This window comes from Schistocerca nitens, chromosome 11 (genome assembly GCF_023898315.1).
Source record: "Schistocerca nitens isolate TAMUIC-IGC-003100 chromosome 11, iqSchNite1.1, whole genome shotgun sequence".
Taxonomy (NCBI): domain Eukaryota; kingdom Metazoa; phylum Arthropoda; class Insecta; order Orthoptera; family Acrididae; genus Schistocerca; species Schistocerca nitens.
Genome location: NC_064624.1, coordinates 212,880,372 through 212,899,847, shown reverse-complemented (window position 1 = coordinate 212,899,847; position 19,476 = coordinate 212,880,372). Strand labels below are relative to the sequence as shown.

The 19,476-nt window shown below is 45.8% G+C and overlaps 1 long non-coding RNA gene across 3 annotated transcripts; it reads right to left on the bottom strand.

Annotated features, from left to right (window-relative positions):
* Window positions 1-109: 109 nt before the first annotated feature.
* On the bottom strand, window positions 110-14,160 carry LOC126213105 (uncharacterized). 3 transcript variants are annotated; one of them, XR_007541072.1, is made up of 5 exons: window positions 13,765-14,160; window positions 8,994-9,537; window positions 6,806-7,722; window positions 6,551-6,648; window positions 110-439 (listed from the first exon to the last, which is right to left on the bottom strand). It is a non-coding gene; the product is annotated as an uncharacterized LOC126213105 (long non-coding RNA). The 3 variants fall into 3 exon arrangements; XR_007541073.1 differs by having other exon boundaries at window positions 6,963-7,722; XR_007541071.1 differs by having other exon boundaries at window positions 6,551-7,722.
* Between the last annotated feature and the right edge of the window lie 5,316 nt (window positions 14,161-19,476).

The window sequence follows — 19,476 nt, the reverse complement described above, 5'->3', positions numbered from 1 at the left end:
AGAGGCTACTCGCGTCAGTTTACAGAAGTCTCTTGCTGCGCTCACTGCGGTGTTACCAGGGTAAATATGTGCACCGTGGAATGATTGGTAGAAATGAGTGAAGAAACGATTAAGTTTTTATTGTCTTTATTTTAAAAGTTAGGAAAAATGGTGAACTGAATGTTATTTCCTTTAATAAGATAAGACGGTAATATATTAGCATATTAACGAGATCCTGCTTGTCGCTCTGTTTTGCGTAGTCCAGGGGCGTTGTCCTCTGGTCACTCGACGGCTGCTGCCTCGGGCAGTGCAGCCGCCACCTCTGCGCGTCCACCTGTCCAGACTCGTGGGGTCGGGGACGGCTGGGGCTGCCCCAGCCCAGCGTGCAGCCAACTGCAGAGTGCTCTCACCCTGCCAGGCGTTCACGACGTTCTCCTCTGCCCCATCCGTGACCAGACACCTGAGGGGAGGAGAAGACTGCTGCAGGTTGCAAGAGAAAGGGAGAAGAACTGGATGGGATATTTGGTGAGAAGGGAGTGACTGCTAACAGACACTTTGGAAGGTCTCATACGAGATACAAGATGACATAAAGGGAAGTCGAAAATATGTAGATGTGAAGAGGATGGCAGAGGATGGCTGAAGAAAGAAAGGCTTGTCAGTAGTAACAACACATGTACCATAATTACGATCTGCAACAACTCCTATTGCAAATGTTCTATAAGCGATAATATCTCTGTCGTAATAGGATTCCAAACCAGCAGGAGGTTCTTCAGCTCATCTAACTAAAGCCAAGGTCATCCAAGAATTACCAGTCACTACCTCGTTAGTTGTACAAGAGAAGTTAATCTTACAACCAACAAATCATATTGGTCCTGAAAGAACTTCTTGTTGAGCAACTTGGTTAGGAGTAAATCCTCTGCGCGTCCACCTGCAGAGTTACCACGTGGAAACCCACCTTCTGGCAGAACACTGATGATGATGAGTTTGTAGCTAATGTTGTTTGTTGTTGTGGTCTTCAGTCCTGAGACTGGTTTGATGCAACTCTCCATGCTACTCTATCCTGTGCAAGCTTCTTCATCTCCCAGTACCTACTGCAACCTGCATCCCTCTGAATCTGCTTAGTGTATTCATCTCTTGGTCTCCCTCTAAGATTTTTTCCCTCCACGCTGCCCTCCAATACTACATTGGTGATCCCTTGACGCCTCAGAACATGTCCTACCAACCCGTCCCTTCTTCCAGTCAAGTTGTGCCACGAACTCCTCTTCTCCCCAGTTCTGTTCAACACCTCCTCATTAGTTATGTGATCTACCCATCTAATCTTCCGCATTCTTCTGCAGCATCACATTTCGAAAGCTTCTATTCTCTTCTTGTTTAAACTATTTATCGTCCACGTTTCACGGCCATACATGGCCACACCCCATACAAATACTTTCAGAAACGACTTCCTGACACTTAAATCAATACTCGATGTTAACAAATTTCTCTTCTTCAGAAACGCTTTCCTTCCCATTGCCAGTCTACATTTTATATCCTCTCTACTTCGACCATCATCAGTTATTTTGCTCCCCAAATAGCAAAACTCCTTTCCTACTTTAAGTGTCTCATTTCCTAATCTAATTCCGTCAGCATCACCCGACTTAATTTGACTACATTCCATTATCCTCGCTTTGCTTTGTTGATGTTCAGCTTACATCCTCCTTTCAAGACACTGTCCATTCCGTTCAACTGCTTTTGCAGTTGCTTTGCTGTCTCTGACAGAATTACAATCTCATCGGCGAACCTCAGACTTTTTATTTCTTCTCCGTGGATTTTAATGCCTACTCGGAATTTTTCTTTTGTTTCCTTTACTGCTTGCACAATGTAAAGATTGAATAACATCGGGGAGAGGCTACAACCCTGTCTCACTCCCTTCCCAACCGATGCTTCCCTTTCATGCCCCCTCGACTCTTATAACTGCCTCTGGTTTCTGTACAAATTGTAAATGGCCTTTCGCTCCCTGTATTTTACACCTGCCACCTTCAGAATTTGAAACAGAGTATTCCAGTCAACATTGTCGAAAGCTTTCTCTAAGTCTACAAATGCTAGAAACGTAGGTTTGCCTTTCCTTAATCTTTCTTCTAAGATAAGTTGTAGGGTCAGTATTGCTTCACGTGTTCCAACATTTCTACAGAACCCAAACTGATCTTCCCTGAGGTCAGCTTGTACCAGTTTTTCCATTTGTCTGTAAAGAATTCGCGTTAGTATTTTCCAGCTGCGACTTATTAAACCGATAGTTCGGTAATTTTCACATCTGTCAACACCTGCTTTCTTCTTGAAGTCTGAGGGAATTTCGCCTGTCTCATACATCTTGCTCACCAGATGGTAGAGTTTTGTCAGGACTGGCTCTCCCAAGGCTGTCAGTAGTTCTAATGGAATGTTGTCTTCTCCTGGGGCCTTATTTCGACTCGGGCCTTTGAGTGCTCTGTTAAAGTCTTCACATAGTATCATATCTCCCATTTCATCTTCCATTTCCATTTTAGCTAATATAAGTGCTAATAAATAGAGCTCAGTTTAGTTTGGAACACACACACAGAGCCAGCATCGCCAAACAAGCCGAGTGCCTTAACGGTTCTACTGGCGACACATCTTTGGGCTCATCCAGCAAAGCATGAGGCCAGCTTTGCGTGGCCATCAGCTGGCGAGTCTGAGCTGGGGACAGCCGTGTCGCACTACCAGGACAGCTGCGGCTGCGGCTGCTGCGTCCTACACGGCCAGCTGCGCCGCCAGCTGCTGCTCACACTGGGTCTCCGGGCTCGACGTGCCGCAGTTGCTGGCAGTGGCCAGCAGCCGAGAGGCCGCGCTGGGCAGCCGGAGGACCTGCAGTCTACAGCAGTGGGCCGGCAGCTGCCTGAGGTCTCCACATCCGTGATCCTGCCCTGGCCACCACTGGAGTCCAGAGTATCACGTCGGAACGCGGCACCAAACACACGGCTCCTGGCTTCTAGGACAGCGCAGTGCAGTCCCCAGGCGCGAGTCGCCCCGCTAGCAGCGTCACCACATCTAGAAGGGCGTCCAGGTCGACACTTGTGGTCTCCTCAACTTTCTTCATGGCTGCCCTCATGGTCTATTCTTAAACAAGGCGTCGCCTTTACACAGCACTCTCGATACTTATACGAGGTACAGACAGACCTCTGTCAAGCAGCTTCTCGTAACCACTGTCCGTTACAGGTGAATTACGACACAGAGGTAACTTTGCTGTGTCCAACTGATGCGACAGATGACTAGCTGTAAATCTCCTATGCAGTTTTGGAAGCTGCCCATTTTGTTCCACTGCCCTCATTGTGCATACGTCCTCAGAATGGATGGAGACTTCAGTCTTTAATTTCTATCTACAGTGTAGTCACTTGATGATGAAGTCTTTCAGGATGGAGATTAGGCACAATGATTAAAAAGGTGTAAAGAGCTGTAGCCTCATTTCATTGAAGAACCTATCCTCCATAATTCTCCACATACTGAGGCAAACTACGGCACTTTACTGTATTGTTTTGCTGTTAACAACTGGTTGTGTATGTTAGAATGCAGGGGTTGCCTCGACAGTGTGTTACTCGAGTCCGGATTGTCTCACCGGGACTTGTTACGTCATGGGAAACTGCCGCAGTCAGACTGTAGCTGCTTATCGACACTCTTGATGAATGCCAATACAACAACATCCCACCACACGTACCACAAAATGTTGAGCAAGTAATACTGTAGATGGCACCCATCTCAGAAACGTACGTGCTATCATCTAGGAACTGGACTCACATTGCCACACCGTGAGTGGCGACATTGATAAGAGGATAGTTCCAATTGACTTTGTTCCTGCATTACATGGTCGAATTCTGGCTCAACATACTCTCTCTTCCTCTTCACATAGCAATCAAGAGCAAGTCTTCATTTATTGACGCTCAGTACAGTCATTGTGAACAAACACTCTTGGATAAGCTACTAAGTAACTGATATTCCTGGATTTCACAGGTATGGCGCACTACTGACCATTCTGGGCAGGCAGAAATGACTGCTGTGCACTGGTGCATACTCACCAACTCCAAACTCTTAATGACTATCGAAAAGTAACTCCTTGACAAAAATACACGACTGTATACAGCCAAAAATATGTTGTTAGAATGACCTCTCGGTTCTGTTCAGTGTATTACAGGTGTATCTACTTTAAATTAATTTCTTGTTAGATATTGGTATGTTTACTTTTTTGAAACAGAGTATCTACTTTAGTTCTTTGCTTTCAGAGTGCTCTAAGCTCTCTGATTAGCAGTTCTATTATTAAAGTGTATCACATTCATCCACAGTTCTTTGTTAAATATATTTTTTCTATCAAAAGAAGGTAATAAAACCATCACTAACTTAGATGATTGCTACCACTTACTGCAGCTCTCACATTCAACGACAAAAATGAAAAAAAAAAAAGAAAAAATTGTCACGTTTCCAAAAAGAGTCAGTAGTATCCTGACAGAAATAAAACAACATCAGTAGTTAATAAATGTCGGTCAGACGCTTCGTGCAAACTTTTGGCTCATCTCCATTAGCCTACTGCTTTGATGTAGTAATAAAAATGACATAAACATAAATACTGGTATTAATTAGGCATTTATTACATCATCCCAAGTATTTCATACTGTTTGCGAATATGTAATTTACATTACAATAACAAAAGTTGAAGTTACAAAGATTTTTATATGCAGGAGTAGATCAGTCACTTATAAGCAAAATCTTGTGAGGTGGTGTGCGGATTTACATCACTGAACGCATTGCATAACTTCACTCACCTCCACCAACAAGTTCTCTCACTCCTTCCCTTGTAGTGTCCACTGCAAGCAAGCTAGGACGTGGCTGCAGTAAGCCTGCAGTTCTGAGGGGAATAAAGGGGTCAACACGCTACCAACACACGTCACATTAGTCTGGTATGACTTAACGTTAATATTCTGTCACGTTTCACATGGCTACACTGTTCAAACGTTGCGTCACAATGTCTTGAGGTCATATCCACAGCCATTCACTAATATGTACCAAGCAAGGCTCATGGCAATGCGTTTGACAATGTAATACTCATTATGCAGCTAGAAGATCCATGTGTGGATTATCTAACGTATCTCATGACTCATATTCACACATTTCACGAATCACCGTTTCCATTACCTGATGCACCCTGACGATTGCAGCACATTAATTACCTCAGTTTTTATCACAGTTTCTACATATTTTCGCGACTGTTACTTCCGTGGATCCATCATGTATGACAGCCAACTGCTTACCGTCTCACCCATAGTCTACTTGGTATCAACTGTTAACTGAGAGAAAAACGCAACAAACAAACGAGAACCTCGTCGCACTGCTCTTACAATCGATCTCAGCGATGATAGACGCTTAGATGCATCCTTACAGTATCGAAACCAAAACAGTCCGAACTCGCAAGTGACATGGGTTTTATTTATTTATTGTACACGTCAAGTTCCGTAGGACCAAATTGAGGAGCAAATCTACAAGGTCATGGAACGTGTCAGTACACAAACTTACTCGTTATCCCACACCTTCCACTCATTTGAGAACCAAGAAGAATGTCCCTACAATGCAGACAGCACTTCTTTAACTGGGTGTATATGTGGGTGAGTACCTGGAGATGTGTGGGTGACTGCCTCATGTGTTCAGACTATAACATCTGAGACACGGTAGCACAGTTTCCCAGGTGATTGGCACGTGGTACGATAGGACAGGTTTTCATTAGCCAAGTAATAACAACATATATCTTGAAAGTACGCTTACTGGAGACTTGAGATGCCATCAGGAGGTGAAAACTCCCATTGCTGTAGAGTAGGCGGCATTCAATAGAAAGAGGACATTATTATTTGCAAATTGTGTAAAGGTCTGAGGGAGAGACTTGGAAAGTGTTTACTCTGGAATGTAGTGCTCTGTGGAGTGGAAACATGGGCAAGGACATGAGAAAATCAAAAGAGGCAACAAATTTTGAGATGTGGATGTGGAGGAGAATTGAGAGGATAAGCTGATGGAAAGACTAAATAACAAAAGAGTGTTGGAAAGTGTTGGCAAGAGACAGGTTATAAGACAGACAAACTGGATGGAACATTCAATGAGTAGGGGGTGCCGCCTAAAGGATGCACTGGAATGTCTCATCTGTGGCAGGAGACTGAGTGGAAGGATGAGATACGAGGTGACAGAGAAGTAAAGGGAAGTGGAAATTCAGGACCTGAAGGGGATGGTAGGACACTGGAGAGCATGGAGAATTACCACATGAAACCCTGCTTTTGGGCAAAACTCTGATTATGATGAGTTTTTAGCTAATTTAAGTGCAAACAGATACAGCTAAATTTAGTAGATATGTGCAACCCTACATGAGAAAGCAATGAAACTACTGGGCTACCAGGAAACATACTCTGCAGGCATCAATATAGGTGTATTTCACAGCACAGACAGAATATGGAAAATCACTGGGAAACACTGTATGTTCGGAATACGCACAAACACACACACACGCACACAGCATTGCCAAACACAGACGAGTGTCTCGTCTCGTGCTTACCTGGATTCTGCTGCCGACTTGTGAAGCAGCCAACTCACTTAGAGCTCGTCTCGGGTCTCACTGGACACTGCATCAGCCTAGCGCTGCATGGCCGTCACCTGGTGAGTGTGAGCCTTTATGAGGGTACTGCCGGCCTGCCTGAGGCGGGGGCGGCTGTGCCAGAACGAGTGCCGACTTGTGAAGCAGCCGACTCACTTAGAGCTCGTCTCGGGTCTCACTGGACACTACATCAGCCCGGCTCTGCATGGCTGTCACCTGGTGAGTGTGAGCCTTTATGAGGGCACTGGCGGCCTGCCTGAGGCGGGGGCGGCTGTGCCAGAACGAGTGCCGACTTGTGAAGCAGCCGACTCACTTAGAGCTCGTCTCGGGTCTCACTGGACACTACATCAGCCCGGCTCTGCATGGCTGTCACCTGGTGAGTGTGAGCCTTTATGAGGGCACTGGCGGCCTGCCTGAGGCGGGGGCGGCTGTGCCAGAACGAGTGCCGACTTGTGAAGCAGCCGACTCACTTAGAGCTCGTCTCGGGTCTCACTGGACACTACATCAGCCCGGCTCTGCATGACCGTCACCAGGTGAGTGTGAGCCTTTATGAGGGCACTGGCGGCCTGCCTGAGGCGGGGGCGGCTGTGCCAGAACGAGTGCCGACTTGTGAAGCAGCCGACTCACTTAGAGCTCGTCTCGGGTCTCACTGGACACTGCATCAGCCTGGCTCTGCATGACCTTCACCAGGGGAGTGTAAGCCTTTATGAGGGCACTGGCGGCCTGCCTGAGGCGGGGGCGGCTGTGCCAGAACGAGTGCGGCCACCGTGTTCTCCACGGCAAGCCGAGCTGCGGGCTCGCGTTCACTGGACGTCAGGCTGGACACGCCACACTTGCTGGCAGCAGCCAGAAGCTGAGAGGCCGTGCTGGGGAGCTGGGGATCTGCAGGGTACAGCGGTGGGCCAGCAGCTGCCTCAGCGATGGACGCTCCACGTCAGAGAGGCTGACCGTGCCACCACCAGCCTCCAGGGTGTCACGTCGGAACGTGGCATCGGACGCAGAACTCCTGGCCACAGGAAGAGCCTCGTGTCCACCAGCCACACGTCATCCACTGCCAGCGTCACCCGCATATGGGAGGGCGTCCATATTTGTGGTCTCCTGAACTTTCTTCACTGCTGCCTCCGAGGTCGATTCTGGAACAAAGCGCTGCCTTTATATAGCACCCAAAATAGACACATGAAGTACAGCATTTCATAAAATTTGCCCATCACAGTTGAATTAAAGCACAAAGGTAACCTTGCTGTGTCACAGGTGACTAGCTGTAAACCTTCAGTGCGCCACCTGGGGTGGCCGAGCGGTTCTAGGCGCTACAGTCTGGAACCGTGCGACCGCTATGGTTGCAGGTTCGTATCCTGCCTTGGGCATGTGTGTGTGTGATGTCCTTACGTTAGTTAGGTTTTAGTAGTTCTAAGTTCTAGGGGACTGATGACCTCAGAAGTTAAGCTCCATAGTGCTCAGAGCCATTTTTTTATTGCAGTGCCCTCATTGTGCACATGTCCTCAGAATGGGTGGAGACTGTCTCATGAGCATCAGAACTATAACACAGATATCCAGATGATTGGCACATATTGAGATAGGATAAGTTTTTATTAGGAAAGTAAGAGCAATATATAGCTCAGAAGTACGATTACTGAAGACTTCGGATGCCATCGGGAGGTGAAAACTGCTATAGCTGAGAAGGCATTCAATAAAAAGAAGACATTATTATGTGCCAAATGGGATAAAGGTCTGAGGAAAAGACTTGCCAAGTGTGTGCGCCAGAGTGTAGCACTCGATGGAGTGGAAATATGGAGAGTGGCCCAAGAGAATGAGAAAACGCTAGAAGCTTTTGAGATGTGGAGGAGAAGTGAGGGGATAAGCTGACAGAAAGACTAAGTAACAGAAAGAGTGACGGGAAGTGTCGGTGAGAGGAGAGGACTGAAGCAGGTCATAAGAGAAAGGGAGACTAACTGGACGGGACATTTGATGTGAAGAGTATGCCCGCAAACAAACGGTTTGGAAGGTCTCGTTCGTGGGAACATATTGAGTGGAAGGATTAGATACAACACGATAGATACGAAGTGGAAAATTAGTGGACCTGAAGGGGATGGCAGGAGACAGGAGAGCATGGAGAATTACCACATGAAAACGTGCCTTTGGGCAGAACACTGATGATAATGAGTTTTGTAGCTAATTTAAGTGTTAATAAACACAGATTAATCTAGAGATCTGTTCAGTTTGACACGAGAAAGCAATGAAAGCACTGTGGGCAACCAGGAGATGTCTTTTGAGGCATCAATAAAGGTGTATTTCACAGCACAGGCACAGTATGTAAACTCAGCAACAAACAGTAAAATACACACGCAGACACACACGCATGCGGACACGCAGCATTGCCAAACACAGACGAGTGTCTGGTCGTTACCTGGATTCTGCTGGCGACTCGTGGAGCTACCGACTCACTCTGAGGACGTCTCTGGGCTCCCTGAGCACTGCACCAGCCCAGCTTTACGTGGCCGTCACCTGGTATGTGTGAGGCTTTATGTGCACATTCGTGACCCGCCTGAGGCTGGGGCAGCTGTGTCCCCCTGCCAGAACAGCTGTGGCCGGCTGAGCGGCCAGCTGCTGCTCACACCGGGTCTTCGGGCTCGACGCACCGCACTTGCTGGCTGCAGCCACTGGCTGAGAGGCCGTCCTGGGCAGCTGGAGTGACTGCACAGTGCCGGGGTGCACCAGCAGCTGCCTCAGCACTCTACTCTCCAGTCTGACCGCGCCACCACCAGACTCTGAGGTGACGTGTCGCAACCAGGCATCCGACTGCGGCTCCCGGCGTCCGGTGCCCCGTCAGCCACGTGTCGACGACTGGCATCAGAGCGCCACCGCGGCGCCGTCACCCGCCCCTAGGGGGCCGCCCGCCTACACACTTGTGGTCCCCCGAACTTTCTTCGTGGTCGATTTCGTCTTCGTTTCTGAAACAATGAATTTGCTTTACATATCATCCTCAATAGTTATACGAGGCACAGGCGTACAGAGCATTTCATAAAATTTGTCCATCGCAGGTGAATTACAACAGAAAGGTATCCTCGCTGTGTCTGACTGATGCCACAGCTGTAAACCTTCAACACAGTTTTTGAAGTTACCTATTTAGTAGCAGTGCCCTCACCTTGCACGTCCTCAGAGGGGCCAGAGACATCATTTGTTTAATTTCTAACTACATCTACATCTACATTTATACTACGCAAGCCACCCAACGGTGTGTGGCGGAGGGCACATTACGTGCCACTATCATTACCTCCCTTTCCTGTTCCAGTCGCGTATGGTTCGCGGGAAGAACGACTGCCGGAAAGCCTCTGTGCGCGCTAGAATTTCTCTAGTTTTACATTCGTGATCTCCTCGGGAGGTATAAGTAGCGGGAAGCAATATATTCTATACCTCATCCTGAAACGCACCCTTTCGAAACCTGGCGAGCAAGCTACACCGCGATGCACAGACACAGACACAGACACAGAAAATGTTAGATACAGGCTCCCAGGTAGATGCCATTTTCGTTGACTTCCGGAAGGCGTTCGATACAGTTCCGCACTGTCGCCTGATAAACAAAGTAAGAGCCTACGGAATATCAGACCAGCTGTGTGGCTGGATTGAAGAGATTTCAGCAAACAGAACACAGCATGTTGTTCTCAATGGAGAGACGTCTACAGACGTTAAAGTAACCTCTAGCGTGCCACAGGGGAGTGTTATGGGACCATTGCTTTTCACAATATATATAAATGACCTAGTAGATAGTGTAGGAAGTTCCATGCGGCTTTTCGCGGATGATGCAGTAGTATACAGAGAAGTTGCAGCATTAGAAATTTGTAGCGAAATGCAGGAAGATCTGCAACGGATAGGCAGTTGGTGCAGGGAGTGGCAACTGACCCTTAACATAGACAAATGTAATGTATTGCGAATACATAGAAAGCAGGATCCTTTATTGTACGATTATATGATAGCGGAACAAACACTGGTAGCAGTTACTTCTGTAAAATATCTGGGAGTATGCGTGCGGAACGATTTGAAGTGGAATGATGATATAAAATTAATTGTTGGTAAGGCGGGTACCAGGTTGAGATTCATTGGGAGAGTGCTTAGAAAATGTAGTCCATCAACAAAGGAGGTGGCTTACAAAACACTCGTTCGACCTATACTCGAGTATTGCTCATCAGTGTGGGATCCGTACCAGGTTGGGTTGACGGAGGAGATAGAGAAGATCCAAAGAAGAGCGGCGCGTTTCGTCACAGGGTTATTTGGTAACCGTGATAGCGTTACGGAGATGTTTAGCAAACTCGAGTGGCAGACTCTGCAAAAGAGGCGCTCTGCATCGCGGTGTAGCTTGCTCGCCAGGTTTCGAGAGGGTGCGTTTCAGGATGAGGTATAGAATATATTGCTTCCCGCTACTTATACCTCCCGAGGAGATCACGAATGTAAAATTAGAGAGATTAGAGCGCGCACGGAGGCTTTCAGACAGTCGTTCTTCCCGCGAACCATACGCGACTGGAACAGGAAAGGGAGGTAATGATAGTGGCACGTAATGTGCCCTCCGCCACACACCGTTGGGTGGCTTGCGTAGTATAAATGTAGATGTAGATGTAGTTAGAAATTAAACAAATGATGTCTCTGGCCCCTCTGAGGACGTGCAAGGTGAGGGCACTGCTACTAAATCGGTAACTTCAAAAACTGAATGTAGTTGTCGTTATGCAGCTAGAAGATCCATGTGAAGATTATCTCGTGTTTCTCATTACTCGATTCACATTCACACATTTCACGAATCACCGTTCCCATTACGTGACACTCCCAGATGATTGCAGCAGATTAATTACCTCAGTTTCTACACATTTCCGCAACCGTTACTTCCGCAGGTCCGTCACCGGTTGCAGCGATCTGCTTACCGACTCACCCGTTGTCCACTGGGTGTGAACCGTCACCTGAGAGGAAGACACACCAATCCAAAGAGAACCGAGGCGCGCTGCTCTTACAGTCCATCCCAGCAGTGATAGACGCCAAGGTGCGTGCTCACAGTACCGAAACCCAAACTGCCCGAACTCGCGAGTGACGTGCCGTGTCTGCCCTGCTGTGCCACACCTCCCAGTTATTTGTCAGCCTCAATCGGGAACAACGTTCGTGTAATGCAGTAAGCAGTTCTTTGACTGTTAACTGTGTTGGTGACTGTCTGGAGGTGACAATATGTGTCTCGTGAGCATCACACGATAACATCTGACACAGGGTAGCACATATTTCCAGATGATTGGCACATATTACTATAGGTCAAGTTTTTATTAGGCAAGTGAGAATATTACACTTCTCGGAAGTACGAATGCAGGAGATTTCATATCCCATCAGGAGCTGAACGTTCACATTACTGTCACAAAGGAGGCATTCAATAGAAAGATGACATTATTATGTGGCTAAGTGGATAAAAGTCTGAGGACAAGACTTGGCAAGTGTTTCCTCTGGAGTGTATCACTCTAAAGAGCAGAAACGTGAACAATGACACAAGAGAATGAGAAAAGGCTAGAACCTCTCGAGATAGTAATGTGGAGGAGAATGGAGAGGATAAGCTAATGGAAAGACTAAATAACAAAACAGTGTTGGAAAGTGTTATCGAGAGGAGAAGACAGCTGCTGGTTATAAGACAAAGGAGGAACAACTGGATGGAACATTAGGTGTGAAGGGAGTGCCTACCGGCAGACGCTTTGGAATGTCTCCTTCGTGGGAGGAGATTGAGTGGAAGAATGAGCTGCAATATGATATAGACAACGTAAAGGGAAGTGGAAATTTGTGGACCAGAAGTGGATGCCAGGGGACAGGAAAGATTGGAGAGTTACCGTGTGAAAACCTGCCTTTGGGCAGATTACTGATAATGGTAAGTTTTCTTTAATTTACATCTATGGTCACAATCTTTTCTGGTTAACAGATTACCGGTTTCGGTCTTTAATGACCATCATCAGATCTGCAGCGAAAATGGGAAAAATATAAATAGACTCGCAAACTGTATACAGCTTAAGAACAATACATAGAGCATATTGAAAAGTAGTACTGGCAAAATTTACATTCGTGCACTTCAAATATGAAGAGGTATATCTGTCTCATAAAAACAAAGTCCTAATGCACTGCAGCCATAGTGGCATAGTCAACTGTTAAATGCGGAATCAGCACCAGCATCGTCAAATACATATAAATCACATCACATCACACGCACGAGTCATGTTGTCAGTAAAACTACTGTTTAAAACTAGCTGCCGTGCAGTAGCCACAAGATGTGTGTGTGTGTAGTAAGTTGACCAGATGTCGCTAATGCCAGTATACACTAGTTTTCAATAATTAATCGAAACAGCAAAAATAAAAGGGGGATACAATAGTTAAAGTCTGTAATAAGCTTATGAAGTATAAAGGTGTTACAGTAATAAAAAGCGATAAAAAGAAGAACACAACAAAAGTAATATTGTCAAAAAGACGAAGAGTTAAAAAGCAGTGGTTGACATATGCTCTAGTGCCAATATTCTAGACAATGACATAAATATTAAACACCGTTCATATTGCACCGGGTAATATTAACATAAAACAAATCGCTAAAGGAGCCACAAATGAAAGGAAAGACACAAACATCTTGTGGCTACTGCACGGCAGCTTGTTTTAAAGAGTAGTTTTACTGACAACATGACTCGTGCATGTGATGTGATTTATATGTATTTGACGATGCTGGTGCTGATTCCGCATTTAACAGTTGACTATGCCACTATGGCTGCAGTGCATTAGGACTTTGTTTTTACAGGACAGGTATGCCTCTTCATATTTAAAGTGCACAAATGTAAATTTTGTCAGTACTACTTTTCAATATGCTCTATATATTGTTCTTAAGCTGTATACAGTTTGCGAGTGTATTTGTATTTTTCCCATTTTTGCTGCAGATCTGATGATGGTCATTAAACACCGAAACCGGTAATAACAGAAAAGATTGTGACCGTAGACGTAAATTAAAGGAAACTTATTACATACACGGGTCACTGTGTTTTTTCGCGACCATGTCGCAGCTTGTGAAACTGATAATGACGATTCCTTGGCTGATTTAAAAGCTGACCAGCACAGATCAGTTTAGAGACACTCGGTGTTTGGAAAAGACACACACACACAGCTAGCATTGCTTTTCTTGTGCTTACCTGGATGCTGCTGGCAACTCGTGCTGCAGCCGACTCAGTCTGACCACATTTTTCAGGTCGCCGAGCACGGCGTCTGTGGCCTCGTCGAGCAAAGCGTCGCCCCAGCTCTACGTGGCCGTCACTTGGTGCTGTGGTCCCTTATGTGGGCTACGGCAGCTGGGCCAGCCTGCCAGAACACGTGTCTGCGCTCAGCTGAGACACCTGCTGCTGCTCACACCGAGTCCTCAGGCTCGACACACCACGCTTGCTGCCAGCCGAGGGACGGTGCTGGGCCCCTGGAGGGCGTGCAGCGGGCCAGCCGCTGCCTCGGAGTCCCACCCTCCGCGTCGGCAGTCCTGACCTGGCCACCACTGGACTCCAGGGCGTGGTGCTGGAACGCGGCACCCGACACGCGGCTCCTGCCGCCCCGGGGCGCCACCGCCCACGCGTCGCCCACGCGTCACCCACTACCAGCGTCACCGCGGCGCCGTCAGGCGGGTCTAGGAGGGCGCCGAGGTCTGCACGCGTCGTCACCTGGACTTCCCCCGTGGCTGCCGCCGTGGTCGATTCTGAAAGGAGGCGTTGCCTCTACGTAGCACCCACTCTAGTTATACGAGGTTCAGGCAGACCTTCGTCGAGCAGCATTTCATAAAATTTGGCCGTCACAATCGAATTACAACGCCAAGGTATCGATGCTATATACCCAACTGAGGCCACAATTGTACACCTTCAACACAATTCTCCAGGTTGCCCATTTCGTTGCAGTGCATTCATCGTGCACATCGTCGAAACGGGTGGAGACTTTATTTCTTTAATTTCTAAATAGAGTGTATTCACTTGATGGTGAAGGCCTTTAGGATAGAGATCCTGCACATGTAAGACGTGTATATTTTACACAGAGTACGCGAAGGAACTTGCCCCCCTTCTTGCAGCGGTGTACCGTAGGTCTCTAGAAGAGCGTAGCGTTCCAAAGTATTGGTAACAGGCACAGGTCATCCCCGTTTTCAAGAAGGGACGTCGAATAGAGGTGCAGAACTATAGACCTATATCTCTAACGTCGATCGTTGTAGAATTTTGGTACACGTATTATGTTCGAGTATAATGACTTTTCTGGAGACTAGAAATCTACTCTGTAGGAATCAGCATGGGTTTCGAAAAAGACGATCGTGTGAAACCAAGGTCGCGCTATTCGTCCACGAGACTCAGAGGGCCATAGACACGGGTTCACAGGTAGATGCCGTGTTTCTGGACTTCCGCAAGACGTTCCGATACAGTTCCCCACAGTCGTTTAATGAACAAAGTAAGAGCATACGTACTATCAGACCAATTGTGTGATTGGATTGAAGAGTTCCTAGATAACAGAACGCAGCATGTCATTCTCAGTGGAGAGAAGTCTTCCGAAGTAAGAGTGATTTCAGGTGTGCCGCAGGGGAGTGTCATAAGACCGTTGCTATTCACAATATACATAAATGACCTTGCGGATGGCATCGGAAGTTCACTGAGCCTTTTGGGGATGATGCTGTAGTATATCGAGAGGTTGTAACAATGGAAAATTCTACTGAAATGCAGGAGGATATGCAGCGAATTGACGCATGGTGCAGGGAATGGTAACTGAATCTCATACAAGTGTAATGTGCTGCGAATACATAGAAAGAAAGATCCCATATCATTTAGCTACAATATAGCAGGTCAGCAACTGGAAGCAGTTAATTCCATAAATTATCTGGGAGTAGGCATAAGGAGTGATTTAAAATGGAATCACCATACAAAGTTGATCGTCGGTAAAGCAGATGCCAGACTGAGAGTCATTGGAAGAATCCTAAGGAAAAGCAGTGCGAAAACAAAGGAAGTAGGTTACAGTACGCTTGTTCGCCCACTGCTCGAATACTGCTCAGCAGTGTGGGATCCGTACCAGATAGGGTTGGCAGAACAGATAGAGAAGATCCAACGGAGAGCAGCGCGCTTCGTTACAGGATCATTTAGTGATCGCGAAAGCGTTACGGAGATGACGGATAAACTCCAGTGGAAGACTCTGCAGGAGAGACGCTCAGTAGCTCTGTACGTGCTTTTGTCGAAGTTTCGAGAACATACCTTCACCGAGGAGTCGAGCAGTATATTGCTCCCTCCTACGTATATCTCGCGAAGAGACCATGAGGGTAATATCAGAGATATTAGAGCCCACACAGAGGCATACCGACAATCCTTCTTTGCACGAACAATACGAGACTGGAATAGAAGGCAGAACCGATAGAGGTACTCAAGGTACCCTCCGCCAGACACCGTCAGGTGGCTTGCGGTGTATGGATGTAGATGTAGATGCAGATGTAGATATTTCTATTGTCAAACCACAATTTATGAAAGATGTTTATATTTTATTAATAGGATTAAGTTGGAATAATTAATATTTGTCATGTTGGAAATAATTGTGGTAGCAGGGAATGTCTGCTCCAAAGTATTGTTGGCAAGAGAGACCGCACATTGATATAATTTTAAGAAGGGCGGGAGAGACCGCTGGTTATGACCTGTAGATTAAAACTGAAGAAACTGCAAAAAGGTGGGAATTTAAGGAGATGGGACCTGGATAAACTGAAAGAACCAGAGGTTGTACAGAGTTTCAGGGAGAGCATAAGGGAACAATTGACAGGAATGGGGGAAAGAAATACAGTAGAAGAAGAATGGGTAGCTTTGAGGGATGAAGTAGTGAAGGCAGCAGAGGATCAAGTAGGTAAAAAGACGAGGGCTAGTAGAAATCCTTGGGTAACAGAAGAAATATTGAATTTAATTGATGAAAGGAGAAAATATAAAAATGCAGTAAATGAAGCAGGCAAAAAGGAATACAAACGTCTCAAAAATGATATCGACAGGAAGTGCAAAATGGCTAAGCAGGGATGGCTAGAGGACAAATGTAAGGATGTAGAGGCTTATCTCACTAGGGGTAAGATAGATACTGCCTACAGGAAAATTAAAGAGACCTTTGGAGATAAGAGAACCACTTGTATGAACATCAAGAGCTCAGATGGAAACCCAGTTCTAAGCAAAGAAGGGAAAGCAGAAAGGTGGAAGGAGTATATAGAGGGTCTATACAAGGGCGATGTACTTGAGGACAATATTATGGAAATGGAAGAGGATGTAGATGAAGATGAAATGGGAGATACGATACTGCGTGAAGAGTTTGACAGAGCACTGAAAGACCTGAGTCGAAACAAGGCCCCGGGAGTAGACAACATTCCATTGGAACTACTGACGGCCTTGGGAGAGCCAGTCCTGACAAAACTCTACCATCTGGTTAGCAAGATGTATGAAACAGGCGAAATACCCTTAGACTTCAAGAAGAATATAATAATTCCAATCCCAAAGAAAGCAGGTGTTGACAGATGTGAGAATTACCGAACAATCAGTTTAATAAGCCACAGCTGCAAAATACTAACACGAATTCTTTACAGACGAATGGAAAAACTAGTAGAAGCCGACCTCGGGGAAGATCAGTTTGGATTCCGTAGAAATACTGGAACACGTGAGGCAATACTGACCTTACGACTTATCTTAGAAGAAAGATTAAGGAAAGGCAAACCTACATTTCTAGCATTTGTAGACTTAGAGAAAGCTTTTGACAATGTTGACTGGAATACTCTCTTTCAAATTCTAAAGGTGGCAGGGGTAAAATACAGGGAGCGAAAGGCTATTTACAATTTGTACAGAAACCAGATGGCAGTTATAAGAGTCGAGGGACATGAAAGGGAAGCAGTGGTTGGGAAGGGAGTAAGACAGGGTTGTAGCCTCTCCCCGATGTTATTCAATCTGTATATTGAGCAAGCAGTAAAGGAAACAAAAGAAAAATTCGGAGTAGGTATTAAAATCCATGGAGAAGAAATAAAAACTTTGAGGTTCGCCGATGACATTGTAATTCTGTCAGAGACAGCAAAGGACTTGGAAGAGCAGTTGGACGGAATGGATGGTGTCTTGAAGGGAGGATATAAGATGAACATCAACAAAAGCAAAACGAGGATAATGGAATGTAGTCGAATTAAGTCGGGTGATGTTGAGGGTATTAGATTAGGAAATGAGACACTTAAAGTAGTAAAGGAGTTTTGCTATTTGGGGAGTAAGATAACTGATGATGGTCGAAGTAGAGAGGATATAAAATGTAGACTGGCAATGGCAAGGAAAGCGTTTCTGAAGAAGAGAAATTTGTTAACATCGAGTATAGATTTAAGTGTCAGGAAGTCTTTTCTGAAAGTATTTGTATGGAGTGTAGCCATGTATGGAAGTGAAACATGGACGATAAATAGTTTGGACAAGAAGAGAATAGAAGCTTTCGAAATGTGGTGCTACAGAAGAATGCTGAAGATTAGATGGGTAGATCACATAACTAATGAGGAGGTACTGAATAGGATTGGGGAGAAGAGGAGTTTGTGGCACAACTTGACCAGAAGAAGGGATCGGTTGGTAGGACATGTTCTGAGGCATCAAGGGATCACCAGTTTAGTATTGGAGGGCAGCGTGGAGGGTAAAAATCGTAGGGGGAGACCAAGAGATGCATACACTAAGCAGATTCAGAAGGATGTAGGTTGCAGTAGGTACTGGGAGATGAAGAAGCTTGCACAGGATAGAGTAGCATGGAGAGCTGCATCAAACCAGTCTCAGGACTGAAGACCACAACAACAACAACAGGGGAGGCGGGAAGGTTTCACACAATACTTTAAAAGGTCACAAATAACTCTACATCATTTCACTGAACAACTTAACCACCTTACTTTTCCACATGCTGAGGCAAAGTACGATACTTTATGAATGTGAACTGTATTGCGTTGCTCTTAATAACTAGCTGTGCATGTTGCAATGCAGAGGTTGCTTCACACAGTCTACTGACTGATGTCTGAACTGCCTCAGTGTTGCATCTGATGTCAGGAAGTGCCACTGACAGACCGTAGCTCCTCATCGAGAGTCTCTACGAGTGCCAATGCATCAAAAATTTTGAGGAAGTAATAGAGGAGGTGACACCCATCTGACCAATGTATGTGCCGTCAGTTACGAACTGTTGGAGCTGCGCTCACATTACCACAGCATCAGTGATGACACTGATAATAGAATAATTTTAGATGACTTTATTTCCACATTACAAGATCGAATTCTGGCTCCTCATATTCCCTGTTCCACTTCATACAGCAAGGGTACGTCTTCACTTGTTGACGTTCAGTACAGCCATTGTCAACGTATGCTCTCGGGTAAGCTAGTAAGTAACTGATATTCGTACACCTCACAGGTATCACCCACTACCGATCGTTCTGGGCAGATGGCAATTAGCGCTGCGAACTGGTGCATTTTCACCAACTCCAAACTTTTAATGATCACCTAAAAGTAACTCCTACACAAAAACAGCCGACTTATAAAGCCAAAAATATATTGATAGAATGACCTCATAGTACTATTCAGTGCATTATGAATGTATGTGGTCAAGTCCGTGACATTAATTTCGTGTTTAATATTGGCATCTGTCTTTATAACACTGAGTATTTACTTTAGTTCTTTGCTCTCAGATTTCTCAAATCTCTGTGGTTAGCAGTTCTATTATTGCAGTGTATCGCATTTACCCAAAGTTCATTGCTAATATATATTTTTTTCTAAAATTATTACAAATCCATCACTAATTTAGATGACTGCAGCCACATTACCCAGCTCTCACCAGCTACCACAAAAAGGCAAAATATTGTCACCACTCCAAAATGAGTCAAC